Source organism: Vipera ursinii, assembly GCF_947247035.1.
Source record: "Vipera ursinii genome assembly, chromosome: Z".
Classification (NCBI taxonomy): Eukaryota; Metazoa; Chordata; class Lepidosauria; order Squamata; family Viperidae; genus Vipera; species Vipera ursinii.
In genome coordinates this window covers 91,964,438-91,981,920 of record NC_139517.1, presented here as the reverse complement: position 1 = coordinate 91,981,920, position 17,483 = coordinate 91,964,438, and positions in this window count along the sequence as shown.

The following is a 17,483-nucleotide window of genomic DNA, read 5'->3' as shown; positions in this document are numbered from 1 at the left end:
CCTGTGGTGGACTAATCACAGCTCCACTTTGTTTAATTGCAGCAAAGAGAGAATGTGTTTAAGAAGTCATTCTGGCCTCCTTTGAATGAATGCTCAGATTCCTTCAAGACAATAAACAGGATGCATAAGAAATAAGATTTAATTTTCAGATCAAAATAGGCTGAGTGAAAAGGGATATTTTTTGTGAATGGGTTTTTTTTGAGGGGGGGCTATTAGCAAAAGATATGGGAGATGCAGCTCTAAAAAAGGTTGGGAACTTTATGAAAAGAAAAGAAAGCAGCAACAAGTGAGATTAAGGTCTTCATTTTTTTTTATACAGCTTAAGCTGTTTTAGCATAGTGGGAGGATCAGTACAAGAATAAAACCTTTCCAGAATTGGTGGGTTGGTAACCTGCTGGGTACTTTGCTTCTGATAAAAACGCTTGTAAAAGTATGTCAAGCCCTTGATAATTGACACAGATTTACCCACCATAGTTTTGCAACTAAGACCTGGCAAACCTTGGATTCAGGGTATTGTAAATTATCACTCCAGGGTCATGAACTCCATACTACAGGGAGGGTTGGGTGGAAAAGCATTTATCAATCAAAGCATTATTTGGGAAAAGGGGGGAGACTCCAACCAATATCCCCACCCCCAACCCATACTCTACACATGCATTCTCAATTCCCTTAAACTTAAAGTCAATGCGAAACCTCTCTTTGGCTTCAGTTTAAAACACATGCACAAAATAGAAAAGAATTTTTATTACAATATGATTACAGAATGCTTAAAAAGACAATTCCATAACAAATGTTTTTAATTCCATTGGATAAAAGTTTCCATTCAAACATTTGCTATTTTTAAATAAGAGAGAAATAGGAGACAATACCCTAAATCTATTTCCTGAAACATTCTTTATCTTTTTTTATACTTATAAAATGCCAATGATAGTTTAGTATATATCTTAGACTACCAATACTGAGACTGAAAGTTCTTTAGTTGATAGGTGTTACTGTATGGTGTAACACACACACACACAAACACATTATTTTACCCCACTTCAGTTTAGAGAGTTGCTCAGTTGCTGTTCCTGCTGTGCTTGAAAAACAACTTTTGTTTCTTTCAGAGGAATTTTTGCATACATTTGCAAATCACTTTTGCATATATTTGCCAAACTTTTTTTTTATCAGAAGTAAAGTGATGTGCCTTTTGTTTCTAGCAGCCACCAATAGTGAAGTGTGAGGTCTGATAATTCTGAGCAAGAGTTTAGCATAAAATAACCTTTGGGAGCATCTGCTGCAATCTTTCTCTCCCCATTGAGGTGAATCATTGAGGTTATTTGCAACAGTGAAAAGCTATGCTTGGAAAGTATTTCTGTTTTGTAATGAATGATGGAGTTTCTTTTGCTCTCAGCCATTACGGGCCCCTTCTGAATGCAGCAGTGACTGCTTTAAACTAAAAACCACAACGTATTTGAATGTAGCATTATGCCTAGTGGCTCTTTGAGTGAAAAGCGGCTTTAAAAAGTTAGGTATATCATTGCCAAAAAGAGCTAAATAGTATTGTCAGCATTTTGAGAAGGGATAGGTTCTTTCTCCAGCCCTTCCCCCAAACTCCATTCTGGACAGCTGTTAGTGACTTACCAAACTTTTCATATGGATATGTATGTTAATGACAGGCAATGAACTGGAGATGAAGAGTCCCAAACACAGACGGAACTCTTCAGTGCACATCAAAAGCCTTTACAAAAGGAGCAGTAAAAGAGGCAGTGATGGTGGAGCCTTCACTTTTGTACACTGAATTAGTTCTGCAAGCAATGAAACTGATCTTTTCTCTTTGCCAGAAAAGTCTGGTGATTTTTGTGAGACTCATTAGCACACGAGGCATTTGTGAAGATAATTGACTGCGGCTGATACTACTGGCTGTCACAACAGTGTCAGTCGTGTATGTGCTTTTTTAATAGTATTTCTCTCTCCTTTTCTCTCTCGTCTCTTTCTTTAGATGATTCTGTAAAGATCTCTAATCCTACTGGATGGAAAGAAGGAAGAAAATAACTTCCTTCCTTCCTCCCTCCCTCCCTCCCTTCCTTCCTTCCTTCCTTCCTTCCTTCCTTCCTTCCTTCCTTCCTTCCTTCCTTCCTTCCTTCCTTCCTCATGCTTTCTTTCTTACCTAGTGAATCTGCAGACAACTGAACTTGCAGTAAATATTGAATGTTAGCAAATAAGATGTGGGTGAAAGAACAAAAACATTACAGCAGAATTAACAATGTAAAGCAATAAGTAATCCAGATTCTTAAAGCCTTTTTTCTGACATTCTCCTTTTTCCAGTCTTTGCTTAAGCAAGGAAAAGTTAACACTTGAATGCCTATTTTCAAATTATATAAGAAACACAAAAGATTATATTGAATTGGGAAACTTAAATTTCTTTGGGAACTGCACCGCCTCCAATTTTTTTGGCTTTGGGAATAGAGTATATTCCGTATTTTAAGAGTATACAGCAAAAGGAAAGGACTGCTAATTTTTATGCACATAATTTATTATATACAGAGCTGATGTACCATTTTGCTTTCTCTGATACGATAATGATGTACTTAATAGGTTTCTTTCCCACCCTCATGAGTGCAAATTGAATTGAATTTACACTGAAAGTGTATGTCTATGTGTGCAAGCATCAGTGTAAAAGAATAAATTATGACCAGCAGCATCTGGCTGTGCTATTGTTCAGTAAATGGAGAGATTGTTAATGCTGTGAGTCTATGCTCCAGCAAGTTCTCAATACTATCAGAAATGTAGAAAAAATATTACAGGTTAAATTATGTTTTTTAAACTCTTTTTGCAAATATTTTTTCTTCATTCATCTCTCGCCCTCCCCCAATGCCCTTCTGGAAAGGGATTAAGGCACCTTTAAAAATGTGAATTTAAATTCCAATAATTTATATGCTATGTGATCACATAATCCAGATATATTACAGAAAACATATACGAATTTCATAGCATGAAAAAAAATCATGGTTTTCCAGTATTAAAAGTGCATTTTTCTAATTGACTCCAATGGGTATCTGTTACAATTTTATGTTAACACAACTGCTTTCCATTTTTCGGATCATGTAATAATAACATCCTTTACATGTATTAATTTTTCAAGGAGTATGTACAAAACATAATGTATAAAGTAATGTTTAGAAAGAGTTTTCATGAAAATATTGAATATGGAGTCTATTTCTCAGAAGAATTCTTAGAGATTGTTATGAAATGAAGTTTATCTCTAATACCTAACCATGCAAAGTCCTATAGCATGGTCCTATGAATGTTTATTGCAGCAAATCTGATTAGGGACTATCAAACCCAAGTAATGATTATGTTTAATTTAATTCACTGATTTTAACAGTGATATTCTTATTATTAACTCTGAATCCAACACAGTTAATTCAGTAAGTTTATTCCTAGGTAAGATTACTGCTTCAGGGGAGATTTTGTACTTTATAATCACAGTTTCCTCTATTCACTGCATTTTTAAATGGCAAAGTTATGCACATGCAAATTCTTTAAACAATATCTATTCACATGACCTGCTTAAATCCAGTCTAATTGATGAATTGAAAGCAAAATTGCTATATTCAGGATTTTAGCTCATAATAATTACTCTGAAATTTGTCACAAGCAAACTTTGAAGAGGAAAAAATGCTTTTCAAAGACATTTTGTTACCTGAATTCAGGCTAAATACTTGTATGGTGCTTAATCTCTCTTTACTCCATTCATCTATCTTCAGATCTGTGGTAACCGATGGTAAGAAATCAGTCTTGAACCCTCACTTATCTTCTTAGAGCAGTACTAAGTAATTTATTTATTTGCTTACTTCCTTATTAATTTTTATTAATGTATTTATGTTATTTTTGTATGTATGTATGAATTTATTTATTTATTTATTCATTCAATCTACATAACCATCCAAGTCATACTTAGGTGATTCCAGAAGGCTTTCAACGGTTTAAAATTTAATTTTAAAACAAAAATGGGTTATATGAACAAATATATTGCTAAAGCTACTAGTTTCCCTTCAAATTAGGTGTACAGCCTAAAATGGTATAACTAAAATTTCACTATAACTGACATATATGGAAGTTCTAAAGAATTTTCATCTTGAGTATGGCTCCTGATTGGCTACATAATTTGGTAAATAAGCAATTAGAATTTGTTGGGCACCAATCTGGTACTGCAGAATATTAAAGAATCTAACTTTTCAGTATGCCATGTCTGTCTGGTAAACTCTTAAATCTCTTTCAATGCATTCCATATTTTTATTATCATTATAACTACCTTCAATGCTATTTTTGGTCAAATCTGGGGGGGGGACATAGAGTGCATAAAATAAGAAAAAACAATAACTATGTAATATTCAGATATACTGCACAGTATTCTGATTTAGTTCAGATTTGCACTCTTTCTTGCTAAACCTATTCCAATTCAATCATTTTTTATGTTATATTCTTAAATCCTTTTCTTTCATGAATATAGATGTTTGGTAGTTCCTTTTAAATTGTACACATTTTTCTTCAACTTTTGCCCATGGCTAAAGATGACACTAAACAGGAGTTCTTATCTAAAGTGATACTGCTAAGTAGTAGCTCTTGAATGCTCAGTGTACTCGTAGTTACCAACTACTGATTCAATTCAGCAAATTACACTCTTGTACAAATATAATTTTGTAGATCTTCACCTGGCTCATAGCTTTGTGTCACTGTAAATTTAAGGATTTATCTATCTTCCTTCCCCTAAATGTCCTGATTAACAATCATTTCAGTAGTTCTAAAGAGATTTGTAGCATATGCAACTGATTATTGATTCATTGCTCATTTGGAAACTTTTTTCTACAACTCTAAAATCTTCTAACCATTTATCATATCCTTGGAAAAATTAATTACAAATACACCCAAATGAAATTGCTTGTTGTATTTAAATGAGTGTAATAAAAACATAGAGAAGTTTGTTTCCCAACTAAACTGGTGAGATGATTAAGTAAAACTTCTGTCTTGAGTAAAAAATGTGAAAAAGTTCTAAATGGAGGAAGGTTAGAAATTATCCTATGAGGTATTCTGATTTAAGCCCATTCTCCATTATGGAAATTATGGAAATTCATTTCCTGATTTTTGCCCAGTTGTTTTCTGTCTGTTTTCATTGTATGTAAATATCAAAGAAGGGAAATAACTATGTTGCCTTGATGTCCTGAAGGAAAAATGGATATAAATTGAACAATTAGTGAAATAAATTCTACTAGGAATCATCTAATAAAAGTGTTGCACTTTGGAACCATATGAATACAAAATTACTCTCACTGACTGCAGCACAACTATGACAGATCTGAATTAATTTATGTCCTGGGATGACAACACACAACAGGATATTCCTTGATGTCTGTTATTCTTCCTACTGTGAGTTTATATTTTTTTAAAAAAAATATTTTAATTTAAGAAAGTATTTGGAAGCTAGTATCTGGCAAAAATATGTACTTTAAGTTATGCTTTTTGGTTTCACGTAAATCCCAGAAGAATTCTTGGAAAGTAGAATGATGGATAGCTATAATTTAGTGCTCTGTTTGTAATTTGGAATATAGTTGCTTATAATACCCTCTATGACAACCATTGAGATTCATAGCCAAATGCATGTTTTCAAAATTCCCAATGTACTCACTAGCCCAAAAAAGTTAGTGACCCTCTTTTAGGTCAGTAGTTTATTACTGCTTCCCTAGACTCTTTGAGGTTCTCAACAATGCCCCTAAGTACCCCTATGCTGTTAAAATTCAGTTAAAATCCCTACAAAGTCATTAGAATTCCTGAAGCACAGACAGTTCTATACATCTAACTGGCAGTGATGAGTTTATCCTAGGATGCATTTTTACTTTGTATGTTTCACATATTACCCAAAATATTAATAGTAGATAATCTTATATTGTTATTGTTTAGATTCGAATAGAAAACAACAATCTCCATTCTACAATGGTCCAGTAGAATCAGAGGTTTCTGGGACATAACTTAGGCACCAATTTACTTGTTGATTGTGTTAACAATTCCAGTCTTTGCTAATGTGCCCAGTAAAATAGCATGGTATAACCATTCAAATTCTAGAAAATAGAATTTGGATTTAAAATATTTTTACCCATTTGAAAAGAAAATTAAGATGTGCAGTGCTTCAGATTTAATTTCCAGTTAGACAGGAAAGACATGCGATATTGAGGAAACATTGAAGTTTCTTTAAAGAGTTGCAGACTGGTACTATGTTTTTATTAGTATGTACTGTACTTACAGTAACATTTCCACATCATTTCTAAACATCTGCACAGTCCTAGAAATTAGATATGAGGTTTGGTTGTCTTATGATAATAAGAGAGGGGCAGGAATAAGTATTTTGGTTTTTCCAAAAAGCTCAAATTTCATCTTTCAACAACAGTAAAAATTAAAAAGATAGGATGCTTATCATTTACAGACAAAGGAGGCCTAAAGCAATGATACTAAACATGATATTAGGTTTTTATATTGATGTCAAGGGAGATTCAAACAGAGTAGTAAAAATGGTAAGCTAGGATTTCCCCATTCATTTTCATTTTTGATGGTATTATTAAAATTTGTCATCCTATTATAATTTATTGCTTAAACTTGTTTTTCTTTCAACAAATAAACCATGTGCTGAATGATTTAGAGGAAATAGGATTTTAAGAAAAAGACTCTTCCCTGTGTCAGCCTTCTGAGATAGGAAGGCAAAACCATGAGTATTAACAAGGACTTATTGCAAGATTATAGTAATAGAACCTTGCAAATCTGAAAACACTTCCTCCCTCTCTTGTCTTTTTTGTCTGAGAACTAGGGAAGGTTCTTTCTAAGACATTTTTTTTCCATCTGCATTCTTTTTTGGACTCAGATTTCTATTATCAAAGTTCTGTCTAGGCTGGGGCTGTTCCTCCTATTTCCCAAAGTTATTCTCAGATCCCATTACAACTAGTTTGCTTGTCAGCATTTAAAATTGAGAAAAATCAAAGTCTGTTCACTTAAATATTATTTTACACTAGTTCAATGATTTGGTGCAATAGAAAGAGAAGGAACTATGGGCAAAATGTATTTGCAACTCACCTCATAGGCTTGATGTAGTGAGACAAATTGAAGGGAGATCCCCAACTGGTGGGAGTTCCTGAAGAAAAGATGGGATATAAATCTAAATCTAAATTAATAGGCTTTTCTTGCTACTTCCACAATCCATAATTCCTGTAATCTAGACATGGGAACAGATGCACTGTTGCATTATATGTCATTTGCCCTAGTTACTAAAAAATACATTTCTATGAAGATAATTCCTCTTCTGAGTAACAGCAATTTTCTTTAAAGAAAAATCTCCCAAAATTTATAAAGCCCAAGCTATTTTAATGTACTAACATTTTTATTCTGCTTACCAGTTCACTATTTTCTTTTGAAAACATACATTCAGCCATTCATAATCCATGAAAATATTTTAGAAATAACATTTATTTATAAGTACAAAAAGTAATACCTTTTGTAAATAATGTGAGAATTTATTATTTCAGACTACAGAAAGTATAATTGATTTAAAAGGAAATTGGCTTTGTTATATCATTTTAAGCACTATATAAAACAATTCTCTATCTGTTTATAAAGTATGACAATCACATCATATTTTCCACAAACAGGTAAAATGAGGAATTACTCACTGAAGTTCTCCAACAATGACACTTATTCAGTAATTTAAATATTTCAGAATACACTTACACACATTTAGCTTTTGAAAAGATGACTTCCGCCAAATATAGCTCAGCCTCCTCACTTTTTCCAAGCTGCAAGAGAAGTCATTCTTAGGAGCAAAATAAAATAGAGTAACATATTGCTGAAAAGATTCAGGCAATATGAGCATCTTTTAGTGGCTTTCATGGAAAAAAATTTTAAGAGTAACCAATTTTCTTTCCCTTAACCAGAAGCGGAAAAAAGCATGGTACTGAAATTATTTAAATTGACAGAGCCTTTTAAGCAAGTAAACACATTTTAACTAGTATTTTTCCCATCCCCTCCATTCATGCCTACTATAGAAATTAGCCTTCACTCTTCCTTCACTTACACATGGATACACACACTTGCATGAACACAAGAAAAATTTCTTTTCTCCTGTCAGCATTCCAAGCCAACAATAGTTAGATTAGTGGAAATGAGGGCCTCCCCAGAGAAAGGGCATTCAGCCACAGAAGGCTCCCTGCAGGAACAGCTGGTAGGGGTTAATGGCTGCTGAACCTCACAGCGAGGGCCTATTCTCTATTGTGTGTTCAACTCCTGGGAAGGAGGGAGACCTGTGACAGCTTCTGGGGTGTGGAGGATCAGAGGTGTAGCAGTTAGGTCACAGAGGTAGCCTTCAGAGGGAAAAGGCGAACTTTGGCTCACACTGAGGCAGGGAAAGAGTGAGCCAGAGATGGTAATGGCAAAGGCTGGGGTCTGTGGAAAATTGTACATAAGCTGCCACAGGGGAAACCACAAAGGAGTATTTTTCAACATGCCGTATAACCTTTTAAAATCATAATTGCCATTGTTAAAAGAACAATTGAGCAAAGATGTTGAATGAATTATTCATACTTTGAAAGAGACGAGATCCCACATCAGAGCCACATACATGCACACTTCAGATATATAATGTATTATTCACATTGGGAACATTAATTGCTTAGCATTTAGTTCTTAGGATTAAGTGTGAAAGTTCTATTAAACAGCCAGGAAGCTCAGAAGATTATTTATTACCTAATTCACAGAAATAGAAGTAAAATATGATTCTGAAGTAGGTTTTTGACATCCAAAGTTGAAATCTTTTCCACACACAATTGAAGTGAGAAGAGGCATTACATCATGCCGTGAACTTTGAGCTAAGCTTAGTTGGGAAGGAGAGATGTAATAGGGCAACTTTCTCCAGTTTGGTACTACTCTTCATATCTGCTGAACCAGTGTCAGTGTCTACAAACTGGAATTATGAGGAATATAGTTCAAAACATCTAGAGAACATGGTGGGAGAATCCAAGTGCCAAACCTTTCTGGTTCAGCGGACCAGTGGTAGTGGCAGAGGGGAGGGATGGTTTTGTGCACTCGTGCGCTTGCCCGCCACTTATGCAGTCTGGTTTCCAACAGGCCCTGGACCAGGATTTGGGGATCTTTGCATAGAGGAAAGTACACTTCTTCTTTTGCTTTGTTTTTCCCCCCAGAAAATCCTGAATCTACCTTGCTAAACCATCAAACTACAATAAAGTAACTGTTGTTTTTCTGTAGAAAAACCAGTGTAGTATAAAAAGGAGTCATATTTTGTCAAATGAGGGTCCTCTTACTTTTTCATTAAAACATTGCCATCATGGAAATCTTCCTTTGCCCGCTATCACTTTGGCTACAGTAACAAAAATAAGATGCTTCCCCATTTGCTCAAAAATTGTCAGCAGCTACATCTTAAACAGAGGCCTTGAAATGGGATTTGGATTTAATAGCCAATAATAGCTGCTGCAAGCCTTCTTCTCTCACACATAACTCACAGGCTATAATGTTCTTAAAAAAGAAGTCAAATTAGTCAGTCTCTCTAAACTCAACCCACCTCAAGTTGTGGGGGGGAATTAGAGGAAAGATTGCAATGGGGGAAATAATATTTATTTAAGTAAAATGAATAAAGTTAAGAGTAATCAATCTTTGGCCTCTGAAGATCAAAGAGACAAAATAGTTAAGGACATGTTTCTCATTTCAAGAGGTGATTTCCCCCATGTCCTTGTGTTTTGTTATTATATGGATTCTATTTTGCCATAATGCCTCCTCTCCCCTTAAAAAAATAAATGTAAAAAACATTGCAGAATGATTGCCTAGAATGGAAGAAGTCATAAATCAAAATTATAAGTGGTTATGTAATAGATATAAGTTGAGGAAGGCTGTGTAAGAAATGCAATCAGAACTTCAAAAAACTCTCTGTTGCTTACTTTTTTAAAAACGTCTGAAAAGATGGGAGGGAAAACAGTCTACACATTATCTTTCTCACATCTTGCTTCAGCTCTAAAAAACCATTTTAATAGCTGAGTAATGACAGAGTGATCAACTACCAATGTCAAAAGGTCTTTCTAGAATTCACTTCTTGGTGTCAACATTTTCTTGGCAACAATATGGAAGGGGTTTGCCACTGCCTGCTTCTGAGATGATATTTCAACTTAGGCTAGCCTAGTCTCGCACCAAGACTTAGCTTCCCAGGTGCCATTATATTTCTTATTTCCTTTCTGTACAAGAGAAGTCGAGAAGCTGAGGGAGGCATTGGTTGACCTTGTCACACCTATATTCATTTGAACATTGTTAGGATGTAAACACCTATAAGTCAAAATATATTCTGACAATAGACGTTTTATATTATGGTTTTGTTATGTGCAATAAACTATTGATCTCTCCAGGATACAGCAACTAGCAACTTGTACCCGAAACCAATTTAGAAGAGGATGCTGTTTACAAAAAAGCAGAAACACACACAAAGGTGCTCTCTTGAAAATTGCCTAGTAGTATAGACTGTTTGTTGCACAAGATGTGCAAAATGAAAGGGTTAAGCTTTTTTCTGACTTTCGGGTACAATGAAATTATGACAGGAAGAAAATTGTGCCATTTTAGCATGAAAATGCTTGTACAAATACTGTCGTTCTTTCCTTCTTACTTTCTTTATAATGCCTCAATGATAGCTGCGATGACAGACATTTGACAGGTATCTGTAAGCATACAACCCAGGCAGCTCATTAAAGTTTTTCTTTCTATGCATCAGCTTTCACAAAGGCAAAAACCCATTAGCATCGACTATTTTGCAGATTAGAAGAATTAAGGGCTTCAAACGTTGGCTTATACTAAGCAATGTCATTTGTGAAGTGATGTTTGCTTTATTATTTCCTTTTCTCTCTCTCTCTGCAACTAGACTGACATGACTTTAGCTCAACGCAGGGTGTAATGTTCAAACCCAAGGACTTGCTCAGCGATGAAAAGAAATGCATTCCCTTTTTATACATGACTGGAATGGCAAAGAGGGGAGACTTCACATGTACTATTTAGGCTCATTAGAGTCCTGATTATGATAGTTCTCCGGTGTAATCTTTAATCGACTTTGACACTAGATTTGCCCCGTTACAAATCCTGTCATGCAAATTAAGTCATTTGTGTTGTTTGATATGGAAAGATCTGCTATGAAATGAAAGATTAGTTCACAGATGAGGCACCAGAGACTGCTGCCCCTGTGCACTGTGCAACTGATTACAAGGATGACAGCATCCATTTTTATACTGCTGTTAACATTTAGGAAAGCAGATTAAATTAACAGAGCTGATTTTGCTTCACATACATGGCTGTTTTGAATAAGAGTTCATAACATTAATATTTTACTGCATGCCAAAGGGAGAAGGTTGACAAGATGAAGTATCATATGTGCAAAATGAATATAAAATTTTAATGGCAATTTTTGCTATACTTTCAATGGAAATACACACGTGCACATTGTATCATCCCAAGTTCGAAGATGTGGAAAACATTACATCTATAGATATTCTCAGTCATCTAGGTTATGCCTGTCCCAAAGGTGCTTTTTCAAAAGGCAACTGGATTTTCTTTATTTTTCCTGAAAACATTTTGCTTCTCATCCAAGAAGCTTCTTCAGTTCAGCAGATGTACACCTTCTAAGAAGAATGTTGTCAAGTTTTCATGGCATAAATTTAGCAGATTTAAACAAAGATTAAGAGTCGGTTTGATGTAATAGTTCAGGTATTAAGCTAAAAACTGGGAGCCTGTGAGTTCTAGTCTCACTTGAGGCACAAAGCAAGCTGGCTGACTCTCTCTCAGCCCTGAGAAGGATGCAGTGGCAAACCACTATTGTAAAAGCTTGCCAAGAAAGACTCCAAGAATCAAACATGATTGTATGGAAAAAAATATACATATAAATATAAAATATTGTCTGCAGCACTGACAGGAATTGGGTGTATAACACAACACATTATAACTTTAGTGTCCTTGTTTTTAGAACTCTAAATTGCTCTTAATTGGGTTCACATAACACTATTGTATGTAAAAGTGTCAAATGTATACTAAATAATTATTGAAATTAGATAGACTGATTTCACAGAAGTTTCCAAATAGGAAAAAAATAATATGTGAACACAGCTAGTTAGATAATCTATTATATTCATTAGCTTAATCTAAAGCAATATATTATTAATTCCACACAGAATGAAGATAGCACTATGTAATATGTAGACTGCATGAAGCATAGCAGAGGTTTCGAGGGCCTCCTCACAACATTTGAGTATGGAGAACATAAATTGAAAACACTTCTTTTGGAAGTACCACTAAGCAAATAATTTTATAGGCTTCTATATGGATGTTCGTGAGGGTGAGGCTGTGAGATCCAAAAAAGTTTGAGATGCTCAGCTTTGAAAAGTTATTCCATCCCTCCTTTTTTCTTCTCACTCTCTAAATAAAATACAGCATTATGTTCCATATATTCCATTTTGATTCTTATTTTTTCTAGATTATCTACTTTTAGACAATATTTTCCCATAAAAACTGCTAATAGGTACTAGTTTTTCAAAGATGTCAGTGAGCCTTTGCCTAGTGAAAACAAAAATCTGTTTTGTAAGCTTATCTGTTAAAAGATCATATTTACTGAATAATGTCTGGCATATGGGCTTCCGGTGGCTCCGCGGCGCCGGAGACAGCCTTCCCGGGCTGCCCGCAGCTCAGCTGTGTGATTTTTCGCCCGAAACAGCGCCGATCAGCTGTTCGGGCGAATTTGAAGCCCCCTCCTCGGGAGAAGAGGAGGGGGTGAGCCCCCAGGTGGGGGTTGAGTTCTCCGGGGCCGCCTGAGCTTGGAGCTTGGGCGGCTGAAGGATTGAACTCCCCCGTAGCCTGGGCTGCTCCCAGCTGGCTAGCGTCTCTGCTCCGGACTTTATGGAGCAGAGCCAGGCGTCTGCGACCATCCCTGCTTGAAGGAGAGACCATGAAAGGAAAAGAGCAGGCAGAGCAGTACAAGAGGGAAAGATGAAGAGATGAAGAAGATTATTTTATTTTACTCTCAAGCTTGATGGACTTTGCTTAAAACTTAAAGTGAAAGTGCGTCACAATTGTAAGTAAAAGATGGCGGCTAAACCTCCCCCTAGAACTTTTCGGAGTGCTGGAAATTCTCCGGTGCAACAACAATCATTACTGCAGGCGTTGCATTCTCCTGATGTATTGACTTCGAAGGATCTTGAAAAACATACCCAGTTAATTCTGGAGTCAATGGGTGCTAAATTTGCACAGATGGAGGAGAAATTGGAGAAATTGGAGCAGAGAATGGAAGAAAGGATGGAACAGAAACTTAGAGAGATGAAGGCAGACATTTTGTCCTCAGTGCATAAAGTTGCTAAATGTGTGGAGGTGCTGGATGATCAAGTGCAAGACTTGACTCAAAAGAATGCTATATTAGAAGCAAAAGTTTTGGAAATTGAAGATTTAAAAGACAAAATGGATAGTGAACAGAGTCTGGCCCAATTTTACCAGATGCAGTTTGCTGTGAGAATTAGAGGCCTAAAAGAGAATATTAAGGAAGATTTAAAGCAGCTGGTTTCTGAGGCTTTTGAGGGGGTATTGAATCATCCAGCATCTGAAATAAAACAAGGTATGGACAAAGTGTTTCGTGTGAATTCGTGGATTGCTAAACAGAGAAAGTTGCCTAGAGATGTGGTGGTTTATTTTGTAAAAAGGGAAGTTAGAGATGAAGTTATACAAGCTGCCTATGATACCAAAGTTGTGATTGCTGGTCAAGAAGTTTTGGTTCTAAAAGAAATTCCTCCAAAGATCTTAAAGAGAAGGAAGGATTTTATTTTTCTTGTGCAAGAGCTCAAGCAAAGGGATATAAGGTTCAGATGGGAGATCCCAGCTGGGCTGAGCTTCATGTATGATGGCAAAAGGTACTGTTTGGGTAATGTGAAGCAAGCGCATGACTTTTACAACAATGTTTTAAATGTAACCCCATCAACACTTCTGGAAGCTGCAGAGGGATCTGGAGAAGGAGAACATCAAGAGGATGAAGATGGACTGATAGACGAGAAGGGTACAGGAGGAGTTCAAGCTGCAACTCTTTTGGATGATATTAGAGAACAGAGGGTGACGCGTGCTGCCTTAAAACGCTCAAAAAAGACAAAAAAATAAGACCAGCAGAAATCTATGGAACTTCCACAATATACTTATAGACAAGTGGTACTTGTGTTTTTAAAAGTTTTGGGATGATATGTATGGCAACAGAATCTTTAATTTGGAATTAATGGACAATTTATTACAGAGGAAGAGGAAGAAAGTTTTGTGGGTTAATGCGGGTTAATTTGTGTAAGAACTATCTATTATAGTCTATTTTGGCTAGAGAGGTTAATAGGGATAGGTGTTTGTGATGTGTAAATGAGAATATGTTTAGGTAATAGGGAAATGTGGAAGAACATAGATGGGAATGATGCTAGTTTTCTTTTATTTTAGTTTTTTATATATATTTAGTATTGTTAAGGATTGGTTTACTTTATATAAGCTAGAGAGTGATGGATTTTAGAGTTTATAATTGTTAGTATATGATTGTTTATGATTGCTTTTTAGATATATACCTTGTATTTTGCTCTGGGAAGTCGGAGGGGGGGGGAGGGGGGGAGGAGGGGAAGTAGAGGGGGGGAGGCAGGGGAGGGAGGAGGGAGAGGGGGAGGGGGGGAGATAGGGGGGAGGTAGGGAGGGGAGGAGGGAGGGGGAAGGGGGGTTTCTTAAAGGAAAATTGTATTTTTTAAAACTTTTCAATAAAAAAAAAAAAAAAAATAATGTCTGGCATATGATGACCCCTCCAATATAAAGATATCTCTAATTTCTTACTCTACATAACAAAGTTTACAAGGCACACTTTCACTGTTCAATCATCTCTCTTAATTGACAACATTTTATGGTAAGTCATAACAGGACTATGTTCTATCTTGTATTTTCATATAATTTACCAGGGGGAAAAAATCTACTATGGGCAGAAATATAGATGACAGTAGCAGAAGAGACCATTTTTCAAATAATATCCAAGGTTTCTGTTGCCAATTCAGTTTTAACTCAATACAGTTTTGATCATTTAATATTTAACCAGGTGCTATTAATACTTCCAAAATTAGTTTTTATTAATTAATTAATTTAATAAATAAGTAATTTATTAACCATCCCTCAACTCCATCATCTCATTGCAACCATTCCAGCAAATGAAATGGATAAAACTGTATGTGGACTTAATGGATATAAATGCAGTCGACTTTCTTTAAGACAGTTTAGTAGTGTTTTGTTCCATAAGCTCAGTTTCCCCTCAAATTAGTATATTTTAGGTTTCCTCCAGATTCTTGGAAATCTTCAAGACTTTTGTCATACAGAATTAATAATGCACTATGTGCTATAGAACCCTCTCTGTAGTTTTCCAGTTCTGTAATTTAAAAACAAGGGACGCGGTGGCTCAGTGGGTTAGGACGCTGAGCTTGTCGATCAGAAGATCGGCAGTTTGCCGGGTCGAATCCCGAGTGCCGCGTAACAGAGTGAGCGCCTGTTACTCGTCCCAGCTTCTGCCAACCTAGCAGTTCGAAAGCATGTAAAAATGCAAGTAGAAAAATAGGGACCACTACGGTGGGAAGGTAACAGCGTTCCGTGCGCCTTTGGCGTCTAGTCATGCCGGCCACATGACCACGGAGATGTCCTCGGACAAGCGCTGGCTCTTCGGCTTTGAAACGGAGATGAGCACCGGCCCCTAGAGTCAGAAACGACTAGCACGCGTGTGCGGGGGAACCTTTACCTTTACGTTTTTTAACTTAAAAACAGAGGCAATGGGATAATTATTCTGACTCTATTAATGGGATTGATCCCATTCCAAGTAGAGCTCAGAATCTGAAGAGCAAGGAAACAGATCAGTTAAAATCTTATTTAATTTCAATACTCATATATTGAAGACCAATTAAATAAGAAAATAGCTTAAGTGGCAATAGCAGTCTGACAATTAAATTATTGTTAGTTGCACAGTCAACCAGAATATTGTTTACCTGTATCTATGGTGAATAATTCCTTATAACATATAGATGGACGTTAGTGTCCTTTAGGTATTCAAAGAGATCATTCTCTTGGTTGTAAATGGAGAAAGAGGCATAATTCAACAAGGGCAATATTACCATGTTTGAACTCAGTGGTCATGTGAAAGGGGAGTAATTAATCAAAAGATAATCTGGGCTTTGAGAAGATGGTGTTATTTTGTTACTATCCTAAAGAAATTAGTAGCTTGCTTATTTTCTATTCAGAATGGATTACTATCCCAATTACTGTGCAGGGCTCTCAACTTTAACCATTTGTAAGATTTTGACAACAAACATCTTTATAGATAACTTATGAGATATAGTAAGGATCATCTGCAGTGGTACCAGGTTAAATAAGAGTTCAGTATAGAAAATTCAGTAACCTACAAAATATGGTTGCTTGGAGCCCTCATATATTTACAGAAATCTTCAAACTAGCCCATCTGAGAGAATGCTGAGGATGGCCAAAAAGATCATTGGCAATTCCCCCCCTCCATCCAGGACATAGCACAGAAGTGTTGCTTGAGCAGAGTCCCTAAGATTATATGGGACACTACACATCCTCTTCATGACCTGTTTTCCTCGTTACCTTCTGGGAGGAGGCTTTGTGGTATCCACAGCAGAACATCCAGATTCAGCCATAGTTTTATTCCATACAGCATTAACCTTGTGAATTCTCAAGCTTCCTCCTTCTGTTATATATTCAAGATTGACAGTATTTAATATTTATTTGTTATGTATATGTAGGAGTGTGGGTCTATACATAGGTGTATATAGTATGGTTAGGTGTGTGTCATGTATGTGTTCCACTTTGAGAGCGGGCAGCTAAATTTCATTTTTGATGTGTGCCGTTGTGCCCACAGTAAAAAAAAAATGACAATAAAGGTTATCTTATCTTATCTTACCATTCTCTCTCTATTGTAATGAAAACATTTCAAGTTTAACCTAAACAATGCTTTTTTCTTTAATCTAAATAAATGTTCAAACTACTAGCTTCTTTTTCATGTTATTATTGTTATATCACTTCTTTTCTCTAGTCAGAAAAGTCGACTTTTTATGGTTTTCCCTTCATTTTATCCCCATAACAGTACTTTGTGAGGTAGGCTGGACTGAGAAAGAGTGACTGCCCAAATCTCACCCAGTGAGTATCCATAGCTAAGGATCAATTTGATCTCTCCAGGCCATACAGAAAAATGTAGAGCTAGTGGTTCAATAGAAAAAATATATTTCTGTCATTTATGACTGTAAAAAAAGTTACTGTGGAACAAGAACTTTGAATTTTGCAGCCACAGATATTGATGAATCAATATCTGGGTGAGATCTACCTCTTTTACACCCTAATTACTTTCTGTACCTCCTTAAGCTGCTAAGCATTCTCCC